The sequence below is a fragment of the Petromyzon marinus genome, chromosome 27 (genome assembly GCF_048934315.1).
Source record: "Petromyzon marinus isolate PM22_M1 ecotype Great Lakes invasive population chromosome 27, UKy_Petmar_22M1.pri1.0, whole genome shotgun sequence".
NCBI classification, from domain to species: domain Eukaryota; kingdom Metazoa; phylum Chordata; class Hyperoartia; order Petromyzontiformes; family Petromyzontidae; genus Petromyzon; species Petromyzon marinus.
The window spans coordinates 4,667,718-4,680,885 of NC_133693.1; the positions used below are offsets into that span (position 1 = coordinate 4,667,718).

General features: G+C 49.0%; 1 protein-coding gene across 8 annotated transcripts in view; it reads right to left on the reverse strand.

The window, feature by feature from the left end:
* The window catches only part of LOC116946484 (dystrobrevin beta-like), a 79,815-nt gene that overhangs the window by 60,256 nt on the left and 6,391 nt on the right, over window positions 1-13,168 (reverse strand). The window contains exon 1 of one of the 8 annotated variants that reach the window (XM_032961413.2): window positions 11,198-11,486. The exons of the other annotated variants lie outside the window; for them this stretch is intronic. The gene's annotated coding sequence lies outside the window, so the exon portion shown is untranslated. Of the gene's footprint in view, window positions 1-11,197; window positions 11,487-13,168 lie in introns of those variants that run through there. 8 annotated transcript variants of the gene reach the window in all.

A 13,168-nucleotide genomic window follows, 5' to 3' on the forward strand; every position in this document is an offset into this window, starting at 1 on the left:
CAGCGGAATCGTCCTCGCTGCGTTTCGACATCGCGGAGTGTGGCACTGATTTCGCATTGATTAGTACCCCAGTCGCGGAGTGAAGTACACCCCTGGACAAAAATAGTGTCCCAGAAATAAAATATTTAATTGCCTTGGCCATTTTGTATTATTTGGTACCCCGGGGTACCGCCATAAGGATCATTTGTGGTTTAGAGAACATATGTTATTATTATAGTACCGTATTATGAATTTGTACTCTGCATTTCATGAATGGCCAGTGGGCAAGACAAACGGTTGAGTTGAAGCCGACGGACGAAACATGGCTGAGTGTACGTGCCCCTGCGGAGATGGAGCGATTAAATCAGCTCTTGTACAGGTGCTGAATGGCTTATGACATTGCACAACTGTGAGAGATGGCAACAGCTTGTGGAGGCCTTCATCCAGCAGTGGATTGATCATGGCTGATGTTGATAACGTGTATACAAGCCATACAGTAACGTAGCAGTTTTTTTAATATATATAACGGTTATTGAGTACAGGCCCAAAGGTCCAAAAACACAAAGCAGCCAGCAAAATTCTTTGGTTCTTTCGGATTGGAGAATATAGAGTTTATTGATAACATTAAGGTAATTTATATTTTAGTGTTTTTATTGGTTCACTATATAGTACTGTGAATAGCTCAGATGTGTAGGCCTTGACTTCAACATAGTCATTTCTGTGACCAGTCACTAGCTAATCACTCAGTTATTTCAATGCTAAATTCGCCTAGTTATTTCAATGCTAAATTCTCCTGTTTGATTTGTACTAAGTGCCTCGGTGAATGTGTATGCTCTGACTTTAACGTAGCTATTTCTGTGACCAGTTACAAGCTAATCACTCAGCTATTTCAATGCTAAATTCTATGCTAATTCCTTTGTCAAGGGGTGCCTCTGCGGATGTGTATGCTTTAACTTAGCTATTTCAATGCTAAATTCTATGCTAATTCCTTTATGAAGGGGTGCCTCTGCGGATGTGTATGCTTTAACTTTTAACATAGCTATTTCTGTGACCAGTCACAAGCTAATCATTCAGCCATTTCAATGCTAAATTATATGCTAATTCCTTTGTCAAGGCGCTTTGTTCCTCTCGCACAGCTTAAAGGCCGTGATCTGAACGTGGCTCTTTCACTCCAGCGCTGTCCTACCAGACAGTCTCGTCCCTTCACCTGATGAAGGCCGCTTGTGTTGTGGCCGAAACGTCGTGAGAATATTATAGTGTTATTTTATTTTATCAATTTATTATTTTATTCTCATTCTACGTGACTTTACCGAAAGAACCAAAGAAGATGAATCATTGCAGTCACGAAAGCTTTAAATCGAAATTCAGCCAGCAATACACAAGGAATTTCGGTTGTAATAGATAACATAAACACATTTTGTGAATTGAGAAAGGTTATTGTAGCAGCATGGTAAATGAGATGTGGGAGGGAATTCCAAAGTCGAGCAGTGCGAGAGGAAGCAGCAGATAGAGAAATGTTGGAACCTGCAGTGTGGTGAATGAGTGGGTGAGTGCGTGTCATTGTGACCTGCAGTGTGGTGAGTTCAAGGGTGAGTATTCCTGTGACCAGCTGTGTGCTGGGTGGGTGAGTGAGTGTATTGTGACCTGCAGTGTGGTGAATGAGTGGGTGAGTGCGTGTCATTGTGACCTGCTGTGTGGTGAGTTCAAGGGGGAGTGAGTATTCCTGTGACCAGCTGTGTGCTGGGTGGGTGAGTGAGTGTATTGTGACCTGCAGTGTGGTGAATGAGTGGGTGAGTGCGTGTTATGGTGACCTGCAGTGTGGTGAGTTCAAGGGGGAGTGAGTATTCCTGTGACCAGCTGTGTGGGCGAGTGTTTTGTGACCTGCAGTGTGGCGGAGTGCCTGCGTGTTATTGTAACCGGCGCTGTGGCGAGTAAGTGGGCGAGCGAGTGTTACTGTGACGAGCAGCGGAGCGGTTGAACAGTGTGGACGAGACAAAACAGTCAGTCTGTATAACCGAGTGGAGGAATCGATGAGTAAAGAAGTTCACAGGAAGTCTGTGTCCTCCCTGCTCAAGCAGAGCAGAGCGGTGAACGCTTGGATTATTTATGCCGCACTCGTGTGCTCACGTTCCAACGGGCAAACACATAAGATTCTCACTGTCGCCCATTCGGCAGGGTAGGCTGCACACCTGCGTCCAGGTGACCTGTACAGGTCTGCCAGACACACTATAAGCTGACATATGAATGAATGTAAAAGTGCACTTGTCATCATCATCGTCAGGCACGATCGAACCACTGCTGGTTGAAGGCCCCTTCAAGCCGCCACCATATCTCTGTAACAATCCATCCAGCACCCGATGTAAAATCGCTCCGTCTCCACAGTGCCCGTCCTCATTAGGGACGTGTTCCTCAGTCTCAACCACCAGCCATCATCCCAACAGGCGAAGTGTCTTCCACGAGTCCACTTACTTTCCTGAATGGGCAACAAGTTGGCTATTAACTTGCTTATGTTTTAATTTTCGATTAAAAGCTTTCGTGACTGCAAGGATTCATCTTCTTGGTTCTTTCGGTAAAGTCAAGTAGAATGGAAATAAAATGATAAAAATTAAACATAATAAAATAAAATAAATGTTATGTTTCCTAATCCGTGTGTTCCTCTAAAACTGGCATAGTGACAAACTATATTTAAATAAGCTGGTGCTATCTTGATTTGAAGCTTTCGTGACTGCAGGAATCCATACTCTTTGGCTTTTTCGGTATAAAATTAAATAAATCACGACGAAGCTGGTGCTCCCATTATTTGGCAAGGATATTTTCTTGCTAAACTTCTACATTTAACAATAAACCAATTTGTTAATTTGTTGCGATGACATTTAATAACTTTTTTTTTAAATGCAACAAAGTCTATCTCGCGTTGCTCACCGCCTCAACTTTTCCAGTGACCGACATGGACGCATTTTTACGTATAAAAAAAACCACGGGGAAAATACCCGAACAAAGGTTTCATTTGACGTAGGTCAGAGTTTATACGTTGGACACAAAGCTCATCATGAGTGCCGTACATCCTAGGCTCCCTCCGAGCAGGAATGAGCACCGACTCGACTTTGCATGGGAAAGAAAACGACTCAAGTTAGCGCCGTGGCGACAGTCTGACCTGCAGCCGTAAAAAAAAGGCACCGCGCGATACTGCATTGGCAGAAGTGCACAAAGCCCGCGCAGTGGAAAAAAAAAGTCAACACAACCACCATCAATAACACCGCCTTAATGGGAGAAATATATATAATAGGCGACCCTTGAGGCAAATGGGCCTTACTCATTGCAGTGAGAGACCAAAAAGGGTTATGGCCTGAAATGTCACCTTATTTATATTATTTTTTTGCCATTGCGGGCAGTCGTTTTATTGACGAATGTATTTTTTTTTAGACTGGCAGGCAGACAAATACGCTTCTCACAATGTGGGCAAACAGGACATGTGACAAGTGACCCAGTGACACGAACAATGAATGGGGTCGAGCTTTAAATCAGCGTACAGTGCCCTGCCTGTGAATTTGTGAATGGACATCGACCAGCACCACCCTCTCTCCTCTCCCCTGGCAATAAGCCAGACAGGTGTTTGCATTTTACCTACGGGTTTAGTGAATTATTCATGCCGTATCGACTGCTGCTGTGACCTTGCTCCCTCTAACTTCAACAAAAGCCAAATGGACAGTGTCTGGATGGGGAAAAAACAACAACAACAACAACCACCACAACTCGTAACTGGCATACCACAAGCGCCCGTGAAGAGCAGATATTAGAGACAGAACGAGGAGGCACCCAGCCATCCATCAATTACAGTGACAAAACAAAGAACCTGAAACACAATTGTCAACAACACTGCCCTAAAAGGAAATATATAATAGGCAGCGGTTTAGGTAATGGCTCTTGTTGATGTCTCTGCTATGAAGAAGGCCGATTTCCCCGAATGGTCCCCCAATTATATATTTTTAATTTTAGGGGAGTGTTATTGATGCATGCATTGGGTTGTTGTTGTGCGTGTGCACCACTGCAGATGCAGTATCACCAAATAACGAATCGATAAGAGTAACATCGATTTTAAAATCATGATACACGCAATCGAATAACGTTGTGTAAGAATGAAAGTTTTTAACTCACATATACATATTGTCTTATTCGTGGGGCAGGGGCGGGGGCAGAGCGGTTCAAGCACCGCGCTTCGAACGTGCCGATTCCTGGTTTCGGCTTAGCATAAGGTGGCGTGTGGTCATTCTGACCCAGTCTTGGGCCTCCTCCATTGGCGGAGTTTTGGGGGGTGGGGGGGGCGGCACGGGTGGCCAAGGCCCTCCACCCGCAAACTGGACACCTTGAATAATTTTCAATTAAGATTAAAAATGCAATAATATGCACCGGCAATTCCTAATGCGAGGAACAGAGCGAAGCCCTGCACCACCCCCCCCCCCCCAAATATACAAGTCAAACTCCACCTATGGCCTCCCCCCCACTTTAAACAAACCAGATATAATCGGCCTGAAGTGTTCCCGAAAACCCGCGTCATCGTCGTGCCGCGGAGAGGCTTTCCAACGGCGACAGACTGGCCAAGGCGTTTCAATCACCAATGTTACAGAGACTCGTCGTCAGGCGCTCCGTGACCCCCCCGCCCCCGCAGCCGCTGGAGGCACTGAAAATTTACCCGCATCGTGATCATTCATCGAATGGCCCGGGGGGGGGGAGTAAGCGGGGTTGTGAATCACTGCATCCCGCGTGCTCATAAACAGAGGCTTTGGCAGTTTTCATGCATGTCATCAGCATCACAAAATAACATTTTTTGCTGCCTCAAATAGCCACGGAGTCTTAACTGAGGAGGGAATTTCCAAAACGAATCGGGGTGAAATCCCACTGGCAGACTGGCGCAAAAACTGCCAATTTATACAAAATGCGGCGGCTTGGCAAACTCGCAAACATCTGTCAGCTCAACAAAGCCGTTGCCAGGTTGATTTGGAAATACAGTACGTGCCACATATCAGACTTGCCGTGGTCTTGAGGTGCAGTGGGGGGGGGGTGTGTGAAAAGGACAGATATTGTGAGCATCGATAGACAATGACAGCACCACAAAGCGTGCACAAATAGGTGACAGGACACAACTAAAGTGCAAGCCGCTTTTAGTCGTGGGAACATGCTATACAAGTAAGCGAATGTACACAAGGTAAACAATACGTTGCTCGATGTGAAAAGGTTAGATTTGGGAGCATCTGTATGAAATCCATTATACATAAAACATAATCGTCGACAGTCATGGTCAATCCACTGCTGGACGAAGAACTCCCCAAGTCGCCTCCATCTCTTACGGTCCTGCGATGTAATAATGCGCCTAGCACCTCCACACACGAACTCTTACGCGACTCGGTGCCTGTATCGTGACTTTAATCATCACCACCGGCCATCACCAAACTACTGCTGGGTGAAGGCCCTCCCTAAAACTCTGCAACTCTCACAATCCTGAGACCTGCCCACGAGCTGAACTCATTGGTCAATCTCTTCGCTTGACGTTCCTCTCTTTGGCGCGTTCCATCCCCCCGGTTGGCCACTCTGCTGACAGTCTTAACCACGGGGCACCATCCCCTGGCAGTGTCAAGTCCTGCCCAAGCCCACTTACCGGCCTTAACAGTGAACGTAACGTCTTTAACCCGCCGCTGCCATCCCTCACAATCCCGCGGCGCGACAAACTAGGGCGGCTCGACAGGTCGATATCAATGAATGAATCGATGTGCCGTTAAAGCCTCCAAGTGCAAATTACCGCCGACTCACACCGCGCAGTTGTCTCCTGGTTTGACGACCTCAAGCTCACACGAGCTGCCACGCCGTCCGCGGGGGAGGTGGGGGGCGCAGACAAATGCCCTCTCATTATGCGCGAGTTTTTCGTAAAGCAGAAAAGCAAACTCGAGTACTCTCCACGGGTCCCCTCCAGACACAATGACCTCCACTGCCGCAAGGAGACCGCCACAACAGCCCCTGGGCACAGCACCCTCCGATTAACAGCGGCCCAATAACGCTTGCCAACACAAACTAAAGTCACGCGTGCACACGCTGCGTTTCACTCCTTCAGTACAACGGAGCTTCACATCCGACCGTCACGTATTCAACCCAACCAATAAAGCGTCCACACCACCCAGTGTAGTAGCATTTGAGTGCGGTTTTGCTATTCCTCACAGCCCGCCTTACACCCGCAATCTCCAAAGTTACTTACTGATCATCGCTCATGCTTCGTCAGTTTGATTCTGCTGTGGCGAGAAGTGCAGGATGCTCCCCAACTCAAACTGAACAGAGTCTTAAGTGTTAGCGCAACAGCCAGCAGAGAAAAACAAGCTGAACACAAACCCATGGCTACGGCAAACATGGGGTCGGGCGGGTGGCAAGCGAGCGAGGAGACCCGCGCAGTTCGGAGTGTTTGGACAGAGGTGTCCCATCAAGACAAACACAAGAGCGGCAGTGTCACATCAGCCTGCCACAGTATCGACGACGTCAGAGACGCCAGATGTCGGAGGCACTCCGTGACGCTCAAGAGCTCAAAAGTGCGCAGAGAGGGGAACGCTTCGAATTACAATGAGTGACAGAAGTACAACACTGGGATCTGAGAACATATGCAGGTTAAATGTATAGGGCCATTTAGAAAAGTGGGCTCAGGCAGGACACACGTCGCTGGGAAGGATGATGGCCAGCAGTCGAGACTCGCACTGGAGTGGAAGCCAGCGTGAATGCGCCTGATAGAACATTTATCGAGGAGACAGATGACAGTGACACTGGATGACAGCAACACTGGATGACGGTGACACTGGATGACAGAGACACTGGATGACAGAGACACTGGATGACAGTGACACTGGATGACAGAGACACTGGATGACAGTGACACTGGATGACAGTGACACTGGACGACAGTGACACTGGACGACAGAGACACTGGATGACAGAGACACTGGATGACAAAGACACTGGATGACAGTGACACTGGATGACAGAGACACTGGATGACAGAGACACTGGATGACAGTGACACTGGATGACAAAGACACTGGATGACAGTGACACTGGATGACAGAGACACTGGATGACAGTGACACTAGATGACAGAGACACTGGATGACAGAGACACTGGACGACAGTGACACTGGATGACAGAGACACTGGATGACAAAGACACTGGATGACAAAGACACTGGATGACAGTGATACTGGATGACAGTGACACTGGATGACAGAGACACCGAATGACAGAGACACCGGATGACAGAGACACTGGACGACAGAGACACTGGACGACAGAGACACTGGATGACAGTGACACTGGATGACAGAGACACTGGATGACAGTGACACTGGATGACAGTGACACTGGATGACAGTGACACTGGATGACAGTGACACTGGATGACAGTGACACTGGATGACAGAGACACCGAATGACAGAGACACCGGATGACAGAGACACTGGATGACAGAGACACTGGATGATAGAGATGTTATCTCCCTCGCCTGGTATGCAGGGGTCATGGGTTCGGTCCAGATCCTGACGCCTGTATATTTGGAGTTTGCGTGCTTCTCTCTCCCATGGTGATTTTTCTCCTTGTCCTCCGGTTTTGCCCCTCCACATTAAGAAACATGCTTTAAGATTTATTTATTTTTGGGCTGCTAATACAGTGAGGGAAAACAGTATTTGATCCCCTGCTGATTTTGTACGTTTGCCCACTGACAAAGAAATTATCAGTCTATAATTTTAATGGTAGGTTTATTTGAACAGTGAGAGACAGAATAACAACAAAAAAATCCGTAAAAACGCATGTCAAAAATGTTATAAATTGATTTGCATTTTAATGAGGGAAATAAGTATTTGACCCCTCTGCAAAACATGACTTAGTACTTGGTGGCAACACCCTTGTTGGCAATCACAGAGGTCAGACGTTTCTTGTAGTTGGCCACCAGGTTTGCACACATCTCAGGAGGGATTTTGTCCCACTCCTCTTTGCAGATCTTCTCCAAGTCATTAAGGATTCGAGGCTGACGTTTGGTAACTCGAACCTTCAGCTCCCTCCACAGATTTTCTATGGGATTAAGGTCTGGAGACTGGCTAGGTCACTCCAGGACCTTAATGTGCTTCTTCTTGAGCCACTCCTTTGTTGCCTTGGCTGTTTGTTTTGGGTCATTGTCATGCTGGAATACCCATCCACGACCCATTTTCAATGCCGTGGCTGAGAGAAGGAGGTTCTCACCAAGATTTGACGGTACATGGCCCCGTCCATCGTCCCTTTGATGCGGTGAAGTTGTCCTGTCCCCTTAGCAGAAAAACACCCCCAAAGCATAATGTTTCCACCTCCATATTTGACAGTGGGGATGGTGTTCTTGGGGTCATAGGCAGCATTCCTCCTCCTCCTCCAAAAACGGCGAGTTGAGTTGATGCCAAAGAGCTCCATTTTGGTCTCATCTGACCACAACACTTTCACCCAGTTGTCCTCTGAATCATTCGGATGTTCATTGGCAAACTTCAGACGGGCATGTATATGTGTTTTCTTGAGCAAGGGGACCTTGCGGGCGCTGCAGGATTTCAGTCCTTCACGGCGTTGTGCGTTAACAATTGTTTTCTTGGTGACTATGGTCCCAGCTGCCTTGAGATCATTGACAAGATCCTCCCGTGTAGTTCTGGGCTGATTCCTCACCGTTCTCATGATCATTGGAACTCCACGAGGTGAGATCTTGCATGGAGCCCCAGGCCGAGGGAGATTGACAGTTCTTTTGTGTTTCTTCCATTTGCGAATAATCGCACCAACTGTTGTCACCTTCTCACCAAGCTGCTTGTCAATGGTCTTGTAGCCCATTCCAGCCTTGTGTAGGTCTACAATTTTGTCCCTGACATACTTGGAGAGCTCTTTGGTCTTGGCCATCGTGGAGAGTTTGGAGTCTGATTGATTGATTGCTTCTGTGGACAGGTGTCTTTTATACAGGTAACAAGCTGAGATTAGGAGAACTCCCTTTAAGAGTGTGCTCCTAATCTCAGCTCGTTACCTGTATAAAAAAACACCTGGGAGCCAGAAATCTTTCTGATTGAGAGGGGGTCAAATTCTTATTCCCTCATTTAAATGCAAATCAATTTATAACATTTTTGACATGCGTTTTCCTGGATTTTTATGTTGTTATTCTGTCTCTCACTGTTCAAAAAAATCTACCATTAAAATTATAGGCTGATCATTTCTTTGTCAGTGGGCAAACGTACAAAATCAGCAGGGGATCAAATACTTTTTTCCCTCACTGTATAAATCCCCCACACGATACGAGCCACTTCCGTGAGCTGTCATTTGTGACCAGGTCGCCTCCGAAAAGGAAGAGTTTCTCTTTTTGCCGTTACATTTAACGACAGTGCCACACGGGTGACAAGAGACAACTCTGTGCCAGGGACGATGGGTGCGAGGGCCCCATAGGTTCAACACCAAACCCCGGCGCACACAATAAAATACACTCTCACCACGCCTGTCAATGGCTCGTGTTGCTCGGTCGCTGCTATGGAGAGGCCCAGGCAATGAGGACTGGGTTAGGGGGTCTCAGGGTTCTAGTTAGGCGGCGTGGGGGTGGCTTTCAGGGACTGGGTTAGGGGGTTTCAGGGTTCTAGTTAAGCGGCGTGGGGGTAGCGCTCAGGGACTGGGTTAGGGGGTCTCAGGGATCTAGTTAGGCGGCGTGGGGGTGGCTTTCAGGGACTGGGTGAGGGGGTCTCAGGGTTCTAGTTAGGCGGCGTGGGGGTGGCTTTCAGGGACTGGGTTAGGGGGTCTCAGGGATCTAGTTAGGCGGCGTGGGGGTGGCTTTCAGGGACTGGGTGAGGGGGTCTCAGGGTTCTAGTTAGGCGGCGTGGGGGTGGCTTTCAGGGACTGGGTTAGGGGGTCTCAGGGATCTAGTTAGGCGGCGTGGGGGTGGCTCACAGGGACTGGGTTAGGGGGTCTCAGGGATCTAGTTAAGCGGCGTGGGGGTAGCGCTCAGGGACTGGGTTAGGGGGTCTCAGGGTTCTAGTTAGGCGGCGTGGGGGTAGCTCTCAGGGACTGGGTGAGGGGGTCTCAGAGAAGGGGAGAGGGGGGCTAAGGAACGAAGTTAGGGAGCTTAGGGACTGGGTTAGGGGGTCTCGGGGAAGGAGTTAAGGGGGCTCAGGGACTGGGTTAGGGGGTCTCGGGGAAGGAGTTAAGGGGGCTCAGGGACTGGGTTAGGGGGTATCAGGGAAGGAGTTAAGAGGGTTCAGGGACTGGGTTAGGGGGCCTCGGGGAAGGAGTTAAGGGGGCTCAGGGACTGGGTTAGGGGGTCTCGGGGAAGGGGTGAAGGGGGTTCAGGGACTGGGTTAGAGGGTCTCGGGGAAGGAGTTAAGGGGGCTCAGGGACTGGGTTAGGGGGTCTCGGGGAAGGAGTTAAGGGGGCTCAGGGACTGGGTTAGGGGGCCTCGGGGAAGGAGTTAAGGGGGCTCAGGGACTGGGTTAGGGGGTCTCGGGGAAGGGGTGAAGGGGGCTCAGGGACTGGGTTAGGGGGTCTCGGGGAAGGGGTTATGGGGGCTCAGGGACTGGGTTAGGGGGTCTCGGGGAAGGGGTGAAGGGGGTTCAGGGACTGGGTTAGGGGGTCTCAGGGAAGGTGTTAAGGGGGCTCAGGGACTGGGTTAGGGGGTCTCGGGGAAGGGGTTAAGGGGGCTCAGGGACTGGGTTAGAGGGTCTCGGGGAAGGAGTTAAGGGGGCTCAGGGACTGGGTTAGGGGGTCTCGGGGAAGGAGTTAAGGGGGCTCAGGGACTGGGTTAGGGGGTCTCGGGGAAGGAGTTAAGGGGGTTCAGGGACTGGGTTAGAGGGTCTCGGGGAAGGAGTTAAGGGGGCTCAGGGACTGGGTTAAGGGGTCTCGGGGAAGGAGTTAAGGGGGCTCAGGGACTGGGTTAGGGGGTCTCGGGGAAGGGGTGAAGGGGGTTCAGGGACTGGGTTAGGGGGTCTCAGGGAAGGGGTTAAGGGGGCTCAGGGACTGGGTTAGGGGGTCTCGGGGAAGGGGTTAAGGGGGCTCAGGGACTGGGTTAGGGGGTCCCGGGGAAGGGGTTAAGGGGGCTCTGGGTCTGGGTTAGGGGGTCCCGGGGAAGGAGTTAACGGGGGCTAAGGGACTAGGTTAGGGGGTCTCGGGGAAGGGGTTAAGGGGGCTCTGGGACAGGGTTAGGTTCTGCTCACCGTGTAGTCGCAGGGTCCAGGGCTTGAGAATCTGGGCCGGGCCGGGCCGAGGTCTCCTCGCTGGGCCGGGAGCCGGGGTCGGGACCGGCGTCTGCCGCGTGAACCGCGCTCCCAACGCCGCGCCGCGCTCTCTCTCTCTCGCCGCTCCCCCACCCCCCGCGAGACTTTCGCTTCTCTCCTCCTTTGCTTCTCCACGCTCTTCTCTTTCACCTCTTCCCTTGCCCGTCTGCCGCTCTCCCCGCCGCTCTCCTCCTCTTACCTCTCCTACCCCTCTCCCCCTTTACCTCTCGCCCCTTTGATTTCCCAGCGCGGATAGGCACAGCCCCTTCCCACCCCCCCGCCCCCTTGTCCCCACCCCCTGCCCTGGCCCCCACCCCCACTCGCACGCCGTGACTCGTGACGCCGAATCTCAGCCAATTGCAGGCCGAGTTACGGCGCGTCGCGCGCTCGTTCCAGCCAATCGCGTCACGAGAAACGGATTAAGGGGAGGGGGGGTAGGGCGTGAGGGGCGTGAGAGAGGCGGGCACTCGCGGTTCAAATTCCAGAGGTCGTCCTGGTTAATGCTGCGATGTTGTAAGTTGATAGATTGGATTGTTTTGGTTTGCATTTGTTTTTAGCTGGTAAGGGAAAAAATACATGCAGCCTTAAGCTGATTTACAACAATGACCCACGGAGGGCCTTGCTGATAAAAAAAAGTAAGTGACAGCGAATGAAGCATAAAATTGCGTTCGATGAAAACATCATTAACGTCTAATAATAGGTTTGTTCCCATATTTTTCTGGCAACAAAACTGAAACCTTTTTACTATGGTTTAATGTTTGCATTAACCACAATACCTGCAGTCAAAATGCAAACAAAAAACATACTATGATAATATATGCATTGTCCTTGAAACTGATTGGTCCACACCAAGGGACGGCTTTCTCTTGAGCCTCGACCCAATTGGTGCTCGACCAGATGACGCCAGAAGGCGTACAGCTCAAAGACAATACACGATCAAAGTAATGAGGGCTCGGGGTGAGCATCTACATCATTAGACCTCCTTTGCTAGTACCAACATATACAAATAGGGTTTTTCCCCTTTTTTCTGGTAACAAAACTGACTGCAGGTATTGTGGTTAATGCAAACATTAATCCTTGTAAAAAGGTTTCAGTTTTGTTGCCAGAAAAAAAGGGGGAAAACCCTATTATTATATTTTGGTACTGGCAAAGGAGGTCTAATGATCATTAAAGTCGTCCAGCATTTAAGTAACACTGAAATATAACGCCAAATAGTGCGGGGCTTGCCAATGCGGAGGAATGTTGACGATATATACACGCTGTATGCTTAACAGTGGACGTTAAAGAGCCCCTGGATGTCATTCGAAACGAGAAATCCATTGTGTGCTGATGTAACATGTAGATATTGTACCTGCAAATCATTAAATTTTGATTATTATGTAAGGCAAACTGCAATTATCGCCCCCTACTGGCAGAGCAAATTATAATGTGTTGTGATGATTTAGAGTCGCAAAACCCGTTGATCTGCAACGAAAAATAAAAGACAGCTGTGATTTTAATACTATTCTCAAAATCTTGTACTAGGAGCACTAAACGTAATCATTTAAAAATAACTAAAATATGTATTGTGAGAGGTTTAAACAAATTCTAGGATTTCAATAACATTCTGGCGAAAGAATGACAATAGGCACACAAATTTAACAGAGTACTTTTAAATAAACCGTGTCAGTCTTGACTATTGAGGACATCAATTGAAGAGGTATGCATAGATTATTTTGTAGTAGTAGTATGATTATAGAAGTGAACGTTGCTTCGTTATCCGAACGGGGGGTATCTCTTACAGTGATTCACGTTCAATTGGGTAACAACATAATCAGAAAACGCACTTCTATTTTCACGAAAAATGTATTTATTATATACGCATTACATCAGCTGCAACCTCGACAGCATTGGTTCCCGCACCTACCGATT